This window comes from Alligator sinensis, unplaced genomic scaffold (assembly GCF_000455745.1).
Source record: "Alligator sinensis unplaced genomic scaffold, ASM45574v1 scaffold308_1, whole genome shotgun sequence".
NCBI classification, from domain to species: Eukaryota; Metazoa; Chordata; order Crocodylia; family Alligatoridae; genus Alligator; species Alligator sinensis.
This window is the reverse complement of record NW_005842041.1, coordinates 2,153,201-2,171,888: the sequence shown is the minus strand read 5'-3', so window position 1 is coordinate 2,171,888 and position 18,688 is coordinate 2,153,201. Positions and strand designations below refer to the sequence as shown.

The window sequence follows — 18,688 nt, the reverse complement described above, 5'->3', positions numbered from 1 at the left end:
ACTGCTTGTTAAATTTGAAATGGCTGGTTCTGTGCCTTGGGGTCTGTGCTTTTCCCAAAGGGTGTTTTGAGTACAGTTTATTCATCATGAGGATTCTTCATCATTGAGTTTCAAGTACCACAGTTGTCCTCCCTGCCACTTCTTCTTCTGTGCAGTAATGGAAGCTTATTGCATTAAATTATGGTGTATATATGGGCTATTTTACCATGTTCTGACATTGTGGAGAAAATGCTTGTACTGTCCCAAAATGAGTTTGAGATTTTTGAGAGCATTTTTAAAAATATGTCCCTTTTCATTGAAAAATTGCAAAATGTGATTTTTGACCCCTCTGTCAGCATATTCACCTGTAGGTTGGGGGTTTTTCTTGATAAACCATTTCTTATTTCAGTCATCTACAGCTCTATGAGATTCAAGATGGACTGTTATTATTCTTGGAGGATACTCTTTAACTACTGTGAAGTTTCAGTTAGCACATGGGTAACATCCTGCCTCTGGAGTAGATTTAGTATCAGCACTCCTGTTTGGGGCTCTGTGTACTATGCTGCCTTTCCATCTGCTTCCAGGTGCAATTCAACTAATTCTTTTGAAGACCTCTGTGATCTGGGAGGTGGCTTTTGCAGATCCCTCTCTTCTAGAAATGATCACCAATTGCATATTTGTTTTCCAGTCTTGAGAACTAGAACTAGAGTGAGACCCTGGCCCATTATAGTTAATGGGAATTTTGATAATTTACTAAATGAAGCAGGACTTCCTCTATAGTATTCTTGGTAAAGGGTCCCCAGCTATGTTGCATGTTCCTCTGGTAGTCTTTCAGCACCTGAACTTAACCCTCGGAACACAATGCAAGATGCATGTTTTATGCCTGGCTTCACTAGACTAATCTGAGCTAAGGCATTTTTACTTCTTTCCTATTGGATAGTTAGCTAATGAGAGAGAATGGGTGTTACTATCTCTTGCTAGCAGCTTGTGTTTCTTTTGTGTGATGAGTTTTTGCCCTAAAGTAAGTGAATACTCTGTAGTTTGTTAAAGCAGAGAAACCCAAACTATTAACTGTTATTTTTTAAAGCATAAGATTCATTGTACAGTATTCCACCAGATTTAACATAGTGTGAAATTGCTCTTCACTAATGCAATGTAATGCTGTTAGAGTTAAAGAGCTGAAGAGAGGTTAACAAGTTTAAGATGATGTATAGATTTTGTTTATGGTGATGGTGTATCAAAGGGTTGATGCTGAAACACAGGCTAAAGGTGAAAAGAAGATCATGTAATTCAAGAACACTTTTATTTTTTAGTGTTTTTTTTTAAATTACTCTGAAAGCTTTGCCATGTAATTTCACTAATTTCAAGTCTTCTGCTGTGATATTGTCAAAGATAATTATTATGATAATGACCTAGTTTAATCTATAATTCTCCCTCTGGTTGAGAGAGAGAGACAATGATTTAAGAGGGATGGATATTTTAAGGATTGATTAGCTTGATATTGTGCTTCAAGGCTTTTCCCTGGTAGTGTAATAGGAGACAAATCAGTAACTTTGTCCTAGGAGCTACAGCAAACACTTTTTTTTCCCTCTCATTTTCTTTACCTTGAAAAAAAAATGATCTGTGCACTTTGGTTTTATAGTTTTTGTTCTGTGCTTTTGCTTAGTGGGAAGGTTGGGTGAATTCCACTGGGAAAAGGTATTGACTGTCCTTTTAAAGTTAGGAAAATCATCCAGGGTATAAAGCAGGGGTGGGCAAATATGGCCCGTGGGCTGAATTAGGTCCACCATCTGATTGGATCCAGCCTGTGGAGGGTGCTCACCAGTTGATTGGATCTGGCCTGCAGCTGCCCCGGTAGCACTCTGCATGACTTGGGGCAGCCCACACCCGCCAGGCCAGCCCTGGCCAGCGCACACAGCTTACTGGCAGGGCTGCTCCTGGTGTAGCTGCAGCCACTCAGGTGCTCCTCTGCTCCCCTGGCCTCCAGTGGGAACTCTTCCTCCTGCTTTTGCCTCTCTGCCCTGGGCCAGGGAGAAGCTTCAGCCAAGTGGCTCCTGCCCCAGGGCGCGGGGTTCGGGCTCCAGCTCCCAGCTGCCTTCCACCCACTCAGCTGCAGCCTCACTGCCTGGGTGAGTTTTGCTGCATACATCCCCTGCTCCCTCCTCCCTTCCCTCACCCCTGACCAGCTCCCCCGATCTAGCACCTAGGCAGCCCACCCCCCCAACACACACATGCACACCCCCCTCCATGCCCCCTGTATTCGTTTACACAGCAGGGGCTGCCCCATGACCCTGCCCTGTGATCTTGGCCTTACCTGCCTGTCTCACTCCCAAGCACCACCCCCTGCCCACCCGTGGCCCCATCCCACATAAGGAGTTTTAGTGAATTGTTGCAGTGGCAGGTGGGAGTGGGTGGTGACAACTCATCAAAACTCCCTATGTAGCTCCCTAGGCCCAAATAATTATGCACCCCTGGTATAAAGTCTGTTCTTATTGGAAGGTGCTAAATGCTCCCATTAAGAGAATATATAAAAAGTCAAGGGACCTAGGACCCAGTTAAGCAACATATTTTATGGCTTTGACTGGTGTAATTAAATAGCAGGCTGTGAGTGAGTGTAGTGTCAGGAGGTCTGGAGAGCCTGCTGGCCTCAGAGCACAGTTTATATACAGGTTTTAAATTCATGATGATACTGGGTGTGTCTTTAGAAGATGCTTTACTGTGCAGTAGACTAATCACCATCTACCTGCACGCACCATTTACTGTGCAGTAAATTAATCTAAACTAACTATGCAGTAGCACATGTGTAGATGCTGACCTGGAGCAACTTTGCTCCCAATCAACCCCAACACCAGGGGCCACAGGGAATGGGGAACTCCTCCAGACTTGGCGCTGCTCAGCCTCTGGCTCCCCACAGAACCTGGGAGCTGAGCAGTGCCAGAATGGGGTAGCTCTCTGCCCTACCTGTCTTGCCGCTGCTTAGTTCCCAGCTCCCACAGGAGCTGGAAGCCGAGCAGCACTGGGACTGTGGAATTCTCTGCTTCTCCGCCTAGGCTGGGGCTGGCCAGAAGCTTCTGCGGCAGCTCCCAGCCAGCCCCCAGCTTGATGGGAAAATCCCTGAGCAGCCTGGGGCTGGCTGAGAGCTGTCCTGGTTCTGGGGCAGCTTCTACCCAGCCCCTAGGTGAGCATAGACATCTCCAAGCAGCTTGGTGCTGGCCAGAAACTTTTCCGCTTCTGGGGAAATCCCGCTAGGCTCACGGCTTGTCCCTATATACGTGGGTCTGGGAGAGCTCTGCAATTCCCAGCCCTGTGCACATTGGGACCAGCCCCCATGCTCCCTGCCAGACCCTGGCCTAGCCCCCAGGGGGAGTCTGGAGCTCCCCTTTGCTCACTGCAGGGGGCCAGAGCAGGGTAGAAACAGCCCTGTACTGGGCTGCTCCCGTTGGGAGCAGACTTGCTTCTAGGGAAGGCTAACTGCAGAGTATTTTACTGTGCAGTAAGCCTTTATAGCATTGATAGTGTGTGTAGATGTACCCCCTGCCTTAAAAGAATAGTTTTATATCTTTTACCACCTTTCCATGGAACAAAGCAATTAGCATGTCTTCTGTATAGAATGAGTGGTATGTGGTGCTCCTAATAAATACACAGTAAATTAGTACTGTGAAGTAGAAACCTGTATTAGGGGCATTTTACTTTTTTTTTTCTTTAGAACAATTGACCCATAGTCAATATTGTAAACCTGTCTGTGGAATTAGTAAATCTTGGATTTGTAGTCATTGGACTAAAGTCATCCCTGTTTGAGGCTTCATTGACTTCAGTGAAATTACAGTGGACACCAATGCATTTTTACATTTTTGTAAATATTTGGTAGAATAATCCCAGTTGCTCTTTAGCATGTTTATAGAACTCTCTGTGTTGCCACATCATTTTACTACTGTGACATTATCTGATTGGCATTTTTTCCTATATAAAAATGTGATTGTTCCATGCAATTTGCACATGCATAACCCAAAGGATTGAAACAATATATGCATTTGACTGGATAGCAGCAGTCTTTGCTGTAGAACTCTGCCTAGTGTGACTACTGATCTGCAATAGATAATTTAGATACTGGGCTCACAAGTGCCTTAAATATACCTATGATATAGTTAGGACAGATATGCATATCAGAAGCACTGGAGGATCATCTTGTAATTTATGATTTAATAGTGGGAGTCTTAAGCACTGCATGACAATTATTTGTATATCAGCGCCACAAAGATGTCTATTTGTGGGGCAATTTATAAATGCTAGTTATTTTGTATATTAGTTGGAATACACATATATAAGCACACTTCTTCTATGCCTTGTCTCTAAAATTGTATGTGGCTTTTCTTTTAATTTTTGTTTTTCAGCTAAAAGGGAAATTCTAGAATAATTATTAGCCTATACAAGTTTCCTGAAGGACTCAAATCCTTCAAATGTCTCCATGTAGGTTTTTTTCTCACTCTGCACAGATACAGTATAGCTATTAAGTAAGCAATCTGGTCTGTAGGTATGGCATGTGAGGCATGGTTGGGAAAGGACATTTGCTCTCAGTAAACTGTGATTCTGGGTTGTTTTCATGTTTTTCTTGGAATCTTTCAAGTTCCAGGATTTAGATTGAGACTAGTGTATGGGTGCTTCAAATTAAAAATGTCAAGACCCCAAAATAGAGCACAAAATAATCTGCTTAACAGACTGTTTTCACTGTCACTCCTTTATTTCTGGTGTCCTCTCCAAGCTCTGCTCTTCTCTACCTTCCTTCTGCTGGATGATTGTACTTCAGAGAAAATGTCCAAGATGATTCCCAGAGGAAATGAAGAATTTCATAAAAGACTGGTCTTGGTGCAAAATGCTGTCAGATCTCTGAGAAACAAAGAATTGAAGTATAATTCAATTAATGTCACAAATAGAACTGCGTGCCTGGGAGAACGCAAATGGAAATTGTTTATGCAGAAAGTGAGAGCAAACTGTTATTTTGGGTTCTGTTTTTGCAAATGCAAATTGCAAATCCTATTCTTCTCAGATTCTTATTTGGTGCCCATCTCTGTGGTACCACAGTGGTTGGAGTGAATTAAAAAGCAGCATGATTAATCTCGCTCAGCATTTCTGTGCATTGAATTTCAGTGTTTCCCAAATTGTGCCTTGGGACATCTCGCCCTCTGACTAGGTGTAAAGGTTGTTTTTGCTCTGCAAGGAGGTTGTCAGGTTTGAATTTAATGAAAGTGTTTCAAATGGCAACATTCCCATTTTTACTAAAACTAATCTAATAAATGTGTGTGGACGAAGAGGCTGACCCTTAACATCTAGCAATTGCTACCCTCTTTTTAGTGTTATTTTATATCAGTGGTTCCCAACCTTTTTAGATTGAAGGCATCCCTCCAAAACTTTTCAAAATGTAGTGGCGCCCCATTTTGAAAAACTAAAATATGTTATAGGCTTTATAATTCTATTCTTAATATGATAAGTAGTTTTAATCATTATATTCACCTCACTGCTACTGCTACCACTGCCACAGCCAGGTGGAACTATGGTGTGCATTGCCTACACAGCCAGATTGGAAATTAGCTGTAGCAGGAGTGTGTGCCCTTGCTGCAGACCTTCTTGGTCTGACCCTGCACTAAACAGAAGGGCAGATGGCACTGTGTTATACACCTCTGTCTTCAGAAGACACGTTGGAGCTGACCTGAGAAACAGCTGCAACAAAAGGGCACACCTGCCTGCAGTACCTAGGCAGTTCTGCCTGGTGGCACCGGTAGCCTGGAGAAAAGTGCCACTGTCCAAAGCTAGAACTGCCCTTCATGCCCTTGTGTTCAGAAGGCACATCCGAGCTAAACTGGAAAGAGGTGCAGCAGAAACAGTACGCTTGTCTGCCTAATGTAATGCAGACAGTGTGTCTTTTGAGCTGCAGAAGCTTCTCAGTTTGGCTCCAGCGTGCCTTCTAAAAACAGAGGCACATGGGGCAACTTCACCCTGTCTGGAAGCAGCGAAGCTGGCTTTGTGTCCCTTCCCCCGCCCCAACAAGTTCTTGTGGAACTTCAGGGTGCTACAGCTCTCCACTTGAGGACCACTGTCTCCCATATCACTGGGTGTTTAATGGTTAGTAAGCGATGATTTTCAGATAGTCACTGCTTTATCTTACATCCATGGAGAAATGCACGTACTCTGCTCATGCTGTGCATAGAGGAGGGAGAGGGAGCAGCACCCTTCTTCCCTTGTGCAGCCAGGTAGTAGGATAGGTCTCAGAGCATCAGTGCTTTGATCTCCACCTGTAGGACTGCTAGAGTAAACATGACTCCTCTTTTTTCATTCTCCCCAGCTTGCTCTGTTTGTGATCAATGTCTTTCTGAATGGATTTCATTTTTATTTCTTGTTTTACAAAGAAAATATACACCAGTAACAATGTGCTATGCTCTAAAGCATCGGAAATAATCAACACCATTCTTATATAGACCTGAAAAATAATCTTAAATATCCATTTACAGGAAAGGGAATTCTCAGTCCACAGAGAATTTCGGCTTTATGGCAGAGGGGTGAATCTATTCTCTACTGCAATGGGGCTTAGTCACCTCCCTGGAATTTCAGCCATGGTTTTTGATACTCCTTGCTCTAAATCTGTAAGGGATCTGTAGTGGGTCCTGAGTATCTGGACAATCAAAATATGAATTTTCAGAAGGTATGATTGATGGGCATCCCAGTGTTAATGTCTCCCCCAGCGAACTGAACAATGAGTATTTAGAAAAGTGCTTTTTTCCATTTGCAGCATGCCTCTTGTGTTGTGACATGTGACAGCTGACAAAACAGCTTGTGATACATCTTTTAGTGATGGAAAGGCATGCTGCATGATACCCACTTCAGCGTTTAGCAACAATTAATATGTAGCTGTAGTACATTATATTTAATTGGCATTTACAGCAATCAAGAATATGATACAGTATGAGAAATGAGGGAAGTCTCTGTGTTATTTTAACTCTTGTTGGATTTGCTCCTTTGAATTTTGTTTCATTCTGATCTTGATTACTGCCTAAAAAGCATGTTCTCAGCCAGACTACCAAAATATGTGATTTAAATGTGTCACATAGAAGAACAGAGTGAAAAAAGGAGTAAACTCATCTGAATGTAGACACAGCTGTGGGTTATACACTGATAACTTTTATTAGGATTGAATATACCAAACCACTCCCATGGTCAGATCCACACATCTTGAGCTGCCAAAACAGAGGAGTGTTAGCTATGCATGCAGCTCAGAGCATGCAGAATTGAGCCTGAGGTCTCAAGTCAGTAAAATGTCTCATGCAGAAGTTTGCTAGAAGTCTTCTGATATATATGCAAAAAACAAATAGCATAAATAATGAAAAATGGAGGTTTTAACAGTTTTAAAAAGTTTTAAAAATCTGTTATGTACTTTATCATGGCTCCAGTTAGTGAAAATAAGTTCCATATATTATCATCTTAATGCTCTCTGACCTTACTACTCTGGAGCTTTACCTTCAGGTCTTTAGTTAGCCTCTGCTGTAAATATCAAACTAGAAGATGAAGCAGCATAATGGAAAATCAAGTTTTATTGTAAGAACAATAGAAAAGCAAAGTAGTCCAAAACACTTTAAAGGAGGGGGATAATATCTGAAAAGAAACAACTTATTGCAATTGTGTCTTGGACAACTTGTTTTTCAGTTACTTCATTTAAAAATATCTTTTATTTTTAAAAAAAATGCATTCCAGTCTGAAAGCTGTGTTCTGGTATCGGGATCAGTAGTTGCAGGTTATTTTTGAAAGGTAGACTCTGAGGCTGATGTACCTAAAATTACCTCCACTTGATTAGAACCTGATTCTACCATCATTATTGACTGTCTTGTTCTATGAATAGGGCTAGTGATTTCAATAAGCTAGTCTCAGAATGAGGTAAGGCTGCCAATATTAGGCCCTTATAGCAAATGGAGGATTAGGTCCTAAATCTTTATGTGAATAGATCCTTCATACGGGCAGTCTCCTTGAAATCCATTGAATTCCAAGCAAACCCACTGGTACTTTTCTGTGAATCACACTGCAGGGTTTGGGCTTTTAGAACATGGGTTGCACTAACATTTGTTTTGTTGTGAACGTGTTGTATGTGTGAAAAGATGTGAGATGGATAGCCCTGGACTCTGAAGTCCACTTTCTATTGACAGAACAGATACAGCACAAGCAGCCGTTTCTTAAGCTTTCCCATGCTGTCCCACTGGTATGCCTGTAACCTTAATGTCTTGTGGGGATGAAAAACGTAATCCAGTCCCCATATCCCCCCCCAAAATCCAGCTTTTGGGCTTCCTGTGGAGAACATGAATAAGAACTCCAGTTCTCATCATTTTATTTCATGGTTACCTGTCTACTAGGAACTGGAATTATTCACCTGTGTTTATTGCTTAAGTGAATAATTGGGCAGGGAAGGATTCAAGCATTATATTGGGAGTATCACATACCGTAAGCAAGTTATTTGGATATTATTTGATTAGCTCTAGTCACTACCCATCAACTTAAATCTTAACTGGCAGTCTAGAAGGGAAAGTTTTGCTGCTTGTGACACTGATTTCTTCAGCCATCTGTTCATTCCCTCTGCTGTCCCTTTACAGAAATATAAGGGTGTGATCCTGCTGACATTTACTATGCTGAGTACTGCTGGCCCATCAAGTGGGGCCATTGCATTGCCTTCAGTGGGAGTATGAACAATATACTTCCAAAGAAAGAAATAAAATAAAAGTGCCCGGGGGTTGTCATTTAGCTGGGAAGCTGGGATTTTTATCTGCAAGTCTTACTTGGAAAGACACACACACACACACACACACACACACACACACACACTTTTTTTTTATCTTGAAAAAAATATGAGGTTAAAAAAGTAAGGTACATTAAAACTGGATGATAACATGACTGTGGTAAAAACTTCTTTATGGCCTCTAGTGCTTATAACAAAAAAACTGATTTGTAAGTCTCGTCTTGATTAATGGGTAAAAAGAAAATAATAAAAGAAAGTAATAAAGAAAACAGTTAAGATGTTAAAACAAATCCTGAGATTAGAATCTTAGTCTCATCTGTGTTCTTGTTTATCACCCATTCAAATTAAATGATCAGGCTTAATAAATTGCCCTTATTAAATTAGCTCAATAAAAAGGAGATTTGTCTGGATTCTGTTTGGGTCAGCAGTATTCTAAAGGAAATAAGTGCTTTGGGGCTGGGATTTGAAACATTGTGGAAAAATTAGTCAGTCTAGGTAGCATCCTATCCAGGACCTGTTCCTTTGGCTGTAGTTAGAGCACCCTTTGCACCCAATAACAATTTCTCTATGCAGACTAGTTGTGTGATTAGATTCAGAGCCTACATGTCTTTGTGGAGTCAGGTGTCAGGGCAAAAGACGAAGCTACTAAAACTACTGTTTTGGTGTCCCTTAAGTAATCTTTTATCAGAAATCATGAAATGTCTGCATTGGGCACATTTAGTTTTGTATGGTGCATTTCCTGAAAGAGAGCCTTCTACATTTTTTTGATTGAAATTGTTCTCTTTTCCAATAAAAACATTTGTTTAAATCTTCCAAACTAAGGAAAACTATTCATGTCAATAATATTACATAGGGGAAAGTTGTTCAATGACTTTTTATGTAAATTAAATGATCACTTTTCTCAGTTTCCAAAACTGGTACAGCATATACATAAGAAGAGCATAAGTGGGGCTTAGTCAACAAATGGACAATTAATTTTCATCATAAAACTCAGTGGCCCTGATCTTGCAGTGAGCTTTGTACCAGCCGATGCCTCTTATCAAAGTCAGTGCATGAGTAGGTTTTGCATGGTGTAAAGAACTGTCTGTATAGATAACAATACAGGATTGTTCAGCCAGCCTAAAAAAGGGCATCTGATGATATCAAGTGTCATTGGTAGAGCACTTACCAAACCAAGTCTTTTGACCTAAGAAAGGGATCAACTTTCAAAGGCTCAAGTACCAGTAAGGTTCCTGACTCTCACTGACTTTAGTAGGAGTGGAAAGCCTAATTCCCTTTATCTTTTAGACTTATTCCCATAATGTCTAAAGAACCTCCCCATCTTCTTCCTTCTCCCCCTTCCCCATGAAGTTTTCAGTGAAGCTTCACAGCAGTTGAATGTGGTTCAACAAACTATCTATGGGCCCTCTCAATAGAGAAACCTAGTAATGAATACTTGATGAATATTTTCATAAAAATCACAACAAGTAATTTTTCCTTGATTATTTTCTCTACATATGATACCTCTTGAAAACCAGATAAGCAGACATAATTTTGAATAGGGATCCATGTTGTTTAAATAAAAAGAGAGCAACAAAGGGGACACCAGAATGTGACAGTATGTTTTGCAATTAAATTCAGTTTCTATAGTCATATATGTCTGTCACAGCTGTGCTGTCTGACTTGAGTATCAGCCAAAAAAAATTACATTATACATAATTAACATGCTTAAAAGGCATCTTATTTAATTATTGCTCATGCTATGTTCAAGTACTTGTATACCACCTATACATTTCCAGCAAATTTCTGACTCTCTTCAGAAGATAATGCATTTCTGGAAGACCATTTTTTTATATTCTCAAACTGAATACTTAAGCAGGCTGACTTCAGTTGAGCCTTATTTTGTCCCTGCTACAAAAATAAAGCAGCCCAAGGAAACATGGTTTGACTTTTTCCCCTCTTATGATGTTTTTATTTCACATTAATCTACTCCCTTCCTCTTCCCAGTTATATTTCCTGGTGCAAATGCAGTGTCATATCAAGAATATTTGGTTGAAATTGTGCTTTTCACATGCAAAATTTATTACAAACATTCACTAAAGAATTTTTCCAGCAGTCCTGACAGCCTAGGACAGGGGCAGGCATTTATTTTGTCTGCAGGGCCACTTAATGAATTTTGGTGAGCTATTGAGGGCTGCAAGGGTAGCCCTGCCCCTCGACAGGTTCTCTGCCCCCTGGTTGCCATCTTGGGACCAGAAGTCCCGCCCCCTAATCCCTGAGCTTTGCCACCAAAAGTTTCCCCTTGTTGCCGGAAGTACTCCTCAGGGGGCAGGGGGTTCCATCTTGGAACCAGAAAAAAAAATCATATACTGAAAGTCAAACATCTACTATAACATATTTTAATTGTATTACAAAAAATATTTTTGTCATGATTTGTGTTTACATAATGTATATAGAGGTGATTGCATAATAACTAAAAAATAGTCTTAGTGTTGTATATATTGTGTGTGTGTGTGTGTGTGCGCTGTGGTGTGGGGGGTTGTGAGGGGGTGTGTCTGTGTGTGTGTTGGGGAGCAATAGGGTATGCTGGAGGCATGTGTGTATGTGGAGGGCTGTGCATTTGTGGGATGTTGTGGGGGTGTGGGGACCCGCCACACAATCCCCTCCATAGTGCACAACGCCCACTGGTGGCAGCAGCAGCAGGCGGGGGTGCTTGGGGCGCTCGTGCCTGGTGCAAGCACTGCCGTCCAGCACCGCACGGCTCTGGCCAGCACTGCATGTGGGGGCAAGCAGCACAGCCAGACCAGTCTGCCTCTATTGCGTGGAGCTCACATGAATTTCCCACTCACAAATGACCAGGAGGAGCCCCACATTATGGAGCTAGCTGCCTTTGCTGCTCCGTGCTGCGCAGGTCCCAGGACTCCGCCAGAAGTGGAGGGGAGCTCCACCCCCTGCTTCCCTATGGAGTCCTGGGTCCTCCGCAGCAGGGAGCAGCCAGATCAGCCAGTTTCATTGCGTGGGGCTTCCCCCAGTAGCATGTGTGTGCAGGAGATGCATATGCACTGTGGAGAGCTTCACACAATAGAAGCGGGCCAGCCTGGCTGCACTCCTCGCCCCCACATACAGCATTGGCTGGAGCTGCACACTTTCAGTGGCAGTGCCTGCTGCTGCTACTGCCATTGGCAGGGGCTGTGCGCCATTGGTGGGGGGGCTCCACATCCCCCTGCCCACCCTCACACCCACACCCTGCCGAACCGAGCTCTGCACTCCTGCTGCCACCAGTCCCAGCCCCATGCTCTGTGCTTTCACCCAGCTGCAGCTCCTACCTCCACCCCTGCCGCTTCCCTACCTAGTGGCCAGAGCAAACGGGATGCCAGGGAAGCCACACAGGTCCCCAGAAGCTGCAGCAGTGGCAGCAGCAGCCCCACCTGGAAGCTGCATGCTGGCTGGGCCAGGCCCTTCTGCCCACAAGGGTGAAATTGAGGTGCAATAGAGTATGTTGGCTGGGGGGGTTGTATGTATGGGTGCCTCGCTCCCATCCTCATGGGCGCAAGGGCTGGGTGGGGGACCATTAGTTGGTGGGCACCCATGGGCTGGATGAAATTGCCTGCTGGGCTGGATTTTGCCCACTCCTGGCCTAGTAAGTGTTGTTGTTTATCTGCTTATTACAGGTGGGAGAACCTGTATAAGAAAACTTATGCGACTTACCCATGAGGATCCATGAGGGAACAGAACTTGAGGGTGCCTGGCTCCTACTCCTATGCTCAGACCATGTGTATCTGTCTACTTACAAATGTAGTGAAAATCTTTAGATATTTCAGATTGACGCAGAAGTGACCAAATAAATCACCAATGCATTAGGGTCAGTTTTAATGCTTTAATGGTTCTTTCATATATAAATTTTAGCATATAAAATGTGTTTTCCTTCTAAGTGCTTTTTAATGATAATTTTTACTTCATCTGTCAACATTTTGTAGTGTTTTAATTGTTAAAAGTATTATGTTGAATTAATTTAGTGGTATATGTTGCACTACTTAAATTGCCCATGTCCCAGAGAACTTTCATTGCCTGTTATATCTTGTGCCATTAATCACTTTGTGTCACCTGCAGAAGGTCCCTGGTTCAAAAACAACCTTGTGCAGGACTTGTAGCAATAAGGTGTGATCCATTTCCCATGGGAGTCAGTGGATATTTCTCTATGGAATTAATGAGGAGTGAGGGGAACGGCTTGCTGAAAATGAGCTAGATCTTGTTGTTCTTTAATCTTAAAAGTTAGAGATGCTTTTAAAAAATGAAAATATTTTGTTTTAAGCTTTTTGTAGAAATAGTAGGTTTGAAAGGGTCCTTGACAGATGATCTATTCTAGTCCCTCTTGCAAGGAGACAGGATAAGTATTCCTAGACTATTTCTGACGGACATTTGTCTAACCTCTTCTTAAAAATATCAAATGAAGGAGATTCTACAACCACTCTAGGTAGTCTGTTCCAGTGCTTCACTACATTTACTGCTAAAAAAAGATGTTCATAATGATCTAACATAAATCATCTTTGCTGCAAATGAAGCTAATTTCTTCTTGTCCTTTCTGCAGTGGATGTTGTAAATGCTCTCTTCATTAGGACAGCCTTTTGCATGTTGGAAGACAGTTAGCATTTCCCCCCCTAAGTCTTCTCTTTTCTACACTAAATAAACACAATTTTTCTTTATGTCATATTTTCTTAAACCTTTTATAATTTGCATTGGCCTTCTGTGGACTCTCTAATGTCTATAATACTTATTCAGCTCCTCATGGTTCTGTCATTTCTCAGAAGAATGCACTCTATCATTCTGTGATCACTTTCACCAAAGCCCCTGGCAGGCATTACAGTTAAGATGGGATTAGGCTGTTAATCACACCATAAATAGCAACCCAGGCACACATTCAAGGAATGAATGATGCAGAAAAGGGGAAACTGGCAACAAAAGCATTCTACAAACTATATGTAAGATTTTTGTGGCTGTTTTCCATTGCACCTTTAAGTTTAATGTGTGGCAGGGTAATGAGAGCTGGCTCAGACTTTGGTGTAGTCCCAGACCCCTGATCACACTAGAGTTTTGAGTCAACCCCACTGTAGTTCCCAGGCTGGGACCAACAGTCAACTGATGCCCTTCATTAGCTAATAGTCAGCCCCAGCCCTGAGACTGCATTGGGTTCTGGAACTGACTACAATGTTTTCCTACTCAGGCTGTGGGCACCGGACCTTCAGCTGCTGATGAAGGGGGCATCTGGGTTAGCTAGTAGTGATGGTGTCATTGGGAGCTGATCCTTCATCCCAAAATCATGCATGTATGGCACGGCAGAAGGCACAATTGTTGTGGTTGGTAATCAGATCTCATTGCATCCTTAAGGCTGCTTACAGATGTGAGAAAAAAAAAAAGTGGCGCTTTACTTTCAGCTCGGTGTGTCCACACCAAGCGCAGCGCATGCCCAAACAAGGCATCACATTAGTTCAACCTGGCTCACCCAATGTCTGTATAGATTGGGTGCTTCAGTGGGACTTTTTGGTCCTTTTATCTAATAGCTGATTGAATGGGGAACAGGATCAAACTAATGTTCTTCCTCGTCTGGTAAAGTTCTAGGGTTATTTGGGTTGGGGGTTTTTTCACGTCCATCAGCGGCTTAAATGTTCCATGTGCTGTGGCCCAAATTATCTGTCACCTTTAGATTTTTAATCAGTTTCTCCTTATTAGAATCACATCTAAAGCAGCACAATCCCTAGTAAATTCCTCCTACTTTTGAGACAAAAGTTGACCCCAATCTATTGCAAGAGCTTGAGAAATTACAGCTCTGCCTAAAGATTTTGATGTAATTAAAAGTCCCTCATTACTAGCAAATTCCAGTCCTTTGGATACCTCTGATGGTTGATCACAGAAAGTAGGCCTGTGTACACCATGGGGCAGCCTTTCCCCCACAAGTTGATGCCCAGGGTGGCTGCCCTGGTCCCTCAGGCTTAGTTACATGACTGACACCATAGTCTTGTCCCATATCTTGTTCCATCAAAACTTTTTGATACTGCGTTTAATATACAGTGTCAGTTGTGAGCTAAGCCTTGCAGGTTAGACAAACATTTATCTAGGATGTTCCTACCTTGAGCTGGACTAGCTGTTTGTTTTTTATGGAGTTTTGTTCCCCAGATCATGGATGTTTGGGATGTTGCTCCATTATTCTCCCTCTTCTCCCATGCCCCTACTGCAGTTTCCCATTCCCCTCCCTCCCCTACACCCCCACCCTCTGCCTATTTCAGACCTTTACAAGTTCACATTTTTAACTCATTTATACACTTTTATTGCCTCCCCCTTTCAGCACTCCTTACTAGTTTGGTGAGTTGGTATTGTAGGATGCTCTTACCCTTCTTCATAGAATCATAGAAGTAGGGTCGGAAGGGACCTTGTAGATCTTCAAGTCCGACCCACTGCCTGGGCAGGAGGAAAACTGGGCTCAAATGACACCAGCCAGGTAGGCATCAAGCCACTTCTTAAAGACCCCCAGGGTAGGAGCCAGCACCACTTCCCTTGGAAGTTGGTTCCAGATCCTAGCCGCCCTAACTGTGAAGTAGTTCTTACGGATGTTCTTCATCCATGGAACCGATCTCTTTGTAATAGTCTTCCTTTGTGGAACTTTTCTGCATCTGAAGAAGCCAGAGCACTCCTTGTGAACATGCTCCAAGCAGTCATGCCATTCTCCTGCAGTATTTTTCTGTCCTTACCCAGGTTTTTACACTCAATTACATCACCTGCGTCTCTGACTCCTTCTCTCACTCCTAGGGCCTTATAACCAGGACTGTGCCTGTCCATATCATTGCGCCCCATGAGGATGAGTGGCAGTGGATTATGGAGCTGTATGAAACTTTTTCTAAAGCAGACACTCCTTTAGTATTGTGTGAAATTGCCAAAAGCATCCAAGTCATTTTAGAAGCTAAGTTTTCTGAAGGTCAGTGAAGCTTAGATTCCCAAGGGCTAAAGCTACTTTTGAAAATAGGACTCAGGTTCTTGAGTTCTTTTGAAAATGACATGCTTCAGAGCACCATTGCAAATTGTTCTTCAGGTATCAGATTTAATTGCATGTTGGCTTGATTTTCTTCATTCCTCTGCAAATTTGTGCTGTAGACACCTGAGTGCTGGTCCTAGAGCGAGCTCCATTTAGGCAGAATCCTGTGCCTTCAGACATACTTAAGTTACAGGAGCCTCAGCTGGTATACGGACCTATCTGTATTGAGGAAGTTGCAGGAGTGGGCTTCAGGATGGAGTTGCTGTAACAGCCCACATCTCAGTTATGTATCTTTTAATCTGTTATGGCAGCTACACCTTCTTCAAGAATCACTAAAATATAACCTTGCCATAGGGTACTGATCTCTCATTGACAAACATACCAAAGTGTATGTCAGAAGAGAAGAGATGTTGAAGAGAACCAGAGGTGCTTTCTGTTGAAGCTGGCAATATTTGTTTCACTATTTTTATTAACAGTGACTCTTTCAGTACTTCACATGTCTCCTGTTGGTTGATATGCCAGTTTCTCATGGATTCTGTGCACAAGAGTGACAACTGTTCACTGTTCCATTAATGACGAAATGTATTTTGCTTATCTTGGGAAACTTGTAGCAATTAATTCACAAAAGTATAGGTTTTAGTAAGTATGCGGGTCTCTGGTATATTAACTGCTCAGTGATTGACAGAAATCATATTATTCTTATCAGCTTTCATCACTAAAGTAAAAGGTACTTATCCAGCAATACGGTAGATAGATCATGTTTTTAATAAAAGGGCACTGCTGAATAATTTGGTCAAATTTTGATATGTTTGCTTTCAAATCTAGATGTATTAAAATGAATTCCATTTTACCTGATGTCTCTTACCCTGCTCAAATCTAGGCTTCATGGTGTTCTGGGTGTCTTTTGTTAGGCAAGTCTTAATAATTTATTGTTAGGTTCTGTCTTGCAGTTGAGGATTTTATGAGAACCTAAATCAGTGCTGTTGCTTAAAGTGTATGTAGTAAACTAGGTGGAGAAAGATTGAGGGCGAAGTGTGCGAGAGGCTTTAATTTATCATCGACATTATTACTATTCATTATGCTATTATTATTATTATTTCATTGTTAATTACCTTATTATTGTTTTATGGTGGTTGTTGTTATTAGGCCCAGAATGTTAAATGTCTTTGTACAATAATAGAAGAGTTCGGGGAATTTTAAGAAGATACTGTAACTTAAATCACATTTCTTTCCTTAAATCTGTTGAGGTATTATTGTTACAAGTGTCATAAGGGGACTGAAAATGAAAAGAAAATATTTTTGTGGGTGTTTTTGTGGGAGGGTGCAGATTAAGCCCTTTTAGGCTATATGCAGCCCACAGTCTGCCAGTTGCACAGCTCTAATGTAAGCAGCTGAAGGTGGGAGAATGTTTGGCTCTGTGGCTGTGAATGGACTTGGAGGCTGGCTGTGATTCAGTGCCTTTACCAAGGTAAAGGTCCACATTTGGAAAGTTTGTACACTCTTAAGGCCTTGATCTTTCAGACATGCTTGCGTATATTTAGCTTTTTCAACATGAATAGCCCAGATGGATTTCTTAATACTTGATCAATTGATTTTAAATATCAATACTTGATCAAATATCAACTGATTAATTGATACGTAAAATAACAGTTAAGCATGTGTAATGAGTTTGCAGGATCCGGGCCAAAGTTTGAAATTATTATGTGGGGCTTTAGCATTGAAACAGGAAAAAGAGAAGTATTGGGTGGAGGGTGGAATAGAAAACGTGATTATTAAAATACAAAAGCTCAGGGAAACGAGACAGCTGCAGTGCATGAAACTACTTGTCAATAATATTGCCATATTGATTAGATTCCCAATGGATATATATTTAAATCTCGGTATAGACCTCAATAAGGACATCATCAATCCAAGTACCATCCTCTTCCCTGTCCACACAAGATCTGACAAAAAGAATAGCCTTTTCCCTCTTAGATGCAAATTTGCATCACTGACATCTGTCCAAAAGGGGATTATCACTGATTGGCAAGGAAAGGGGAAGAGAAGGGAATTAAAAAAAAAAAAAAATGAATTCCTTTAAGTAAAACAGAGACTCCCAAATTAAATCAAACCTGCTTCGTTGAACCACGTTCAGTTATAGCTGAATTTGCTCAAATTCTGGAACCAGTCTGAGATGTGAAAAATCTTAGATATGATATTATAGAGTCTAACAACTAGGAAATTTGCCCCTCCAGGACTTATGGGGATTTTATGAAGTAGGGATTTACCATACTGATTATGGCTTAGAGCCAAAGCACCCGTCAGATTCTCACTGCTCTGAACCTTTTTACTGTTGTCTCTTGCATTCTTTTAAATGTTATAGTTCACTGCAAGGTCTGAACTGATACTTTGCCCATCCTCCCCCTTCCGTTTTAATGTTTTCTTTGATTTAAATTATGTCAGTGTATAAAGGGTTATAGATGTTGATCTTGCTGTCAGGTGACTGTCTGCACTAATGTATCTTGTGGGTTAGCTGTTCTTGTTTACTGAGGACAATAATATCCAAATCTGTGTAGCCTCCCATGCAAGCTGCTCTTTTAAAACCTGTTTGTATGCACTACTGAGCCCTCTTGTCATGTTTCCTCTGTCCATCGCTGTGCCAGGTTTTTACCAGCCTCTGTTGACACATTATAAATAAATTCCTTAGTTTCTTACTCCATTTTATTACTGGTATATGGGGCCTGATATTCTTTCTCTTATGTTCCAGTAAATCTGGCCTGAATCAAATTCCCAAGTGGCAAAGAATTAAATATTTTAATACAAAGAACCAAGCTTGTAAGCGTGTTTCCTTATGGCTTTCCCTTCATGAAGCAAAGGGATTTTCTGCAATAACTTATGTTTTATTTGCTCAGTTTAATTGCAGCAGCTTTAGTGTGTAGATTTCTTCTCTTCATTCC

General features: G+C 41.7%; 1 protein-coding gene across 2 annotated transcripts in view; it reads left to right on the top strand.

Moving 5' to 3' along the window:
- APBA1 (amyloid beta precursor protein binding family A member 1) overlaps positions 1-18,688 on the top strand; it is a 112,597-nt gene that overhangs the window by 4,434 nt on the left and 89,475 nt on the right. The window contains exon 1 of one of the 2 annotated variants that reach the window (XM_025202992.1): positions 12,409-12,590. The exons of the other annotated variant lie outside the window; for it this stretch is intronic. The gene's annotated coding sequence lies outside the window, so the exon portion shown is untranslated. Of the gene's footprint in view, positions 1-12,408; positions 12,591-18,688 lie in introns of those variants that run through there. 2 annotated transcript variants of the gene reach the window in all.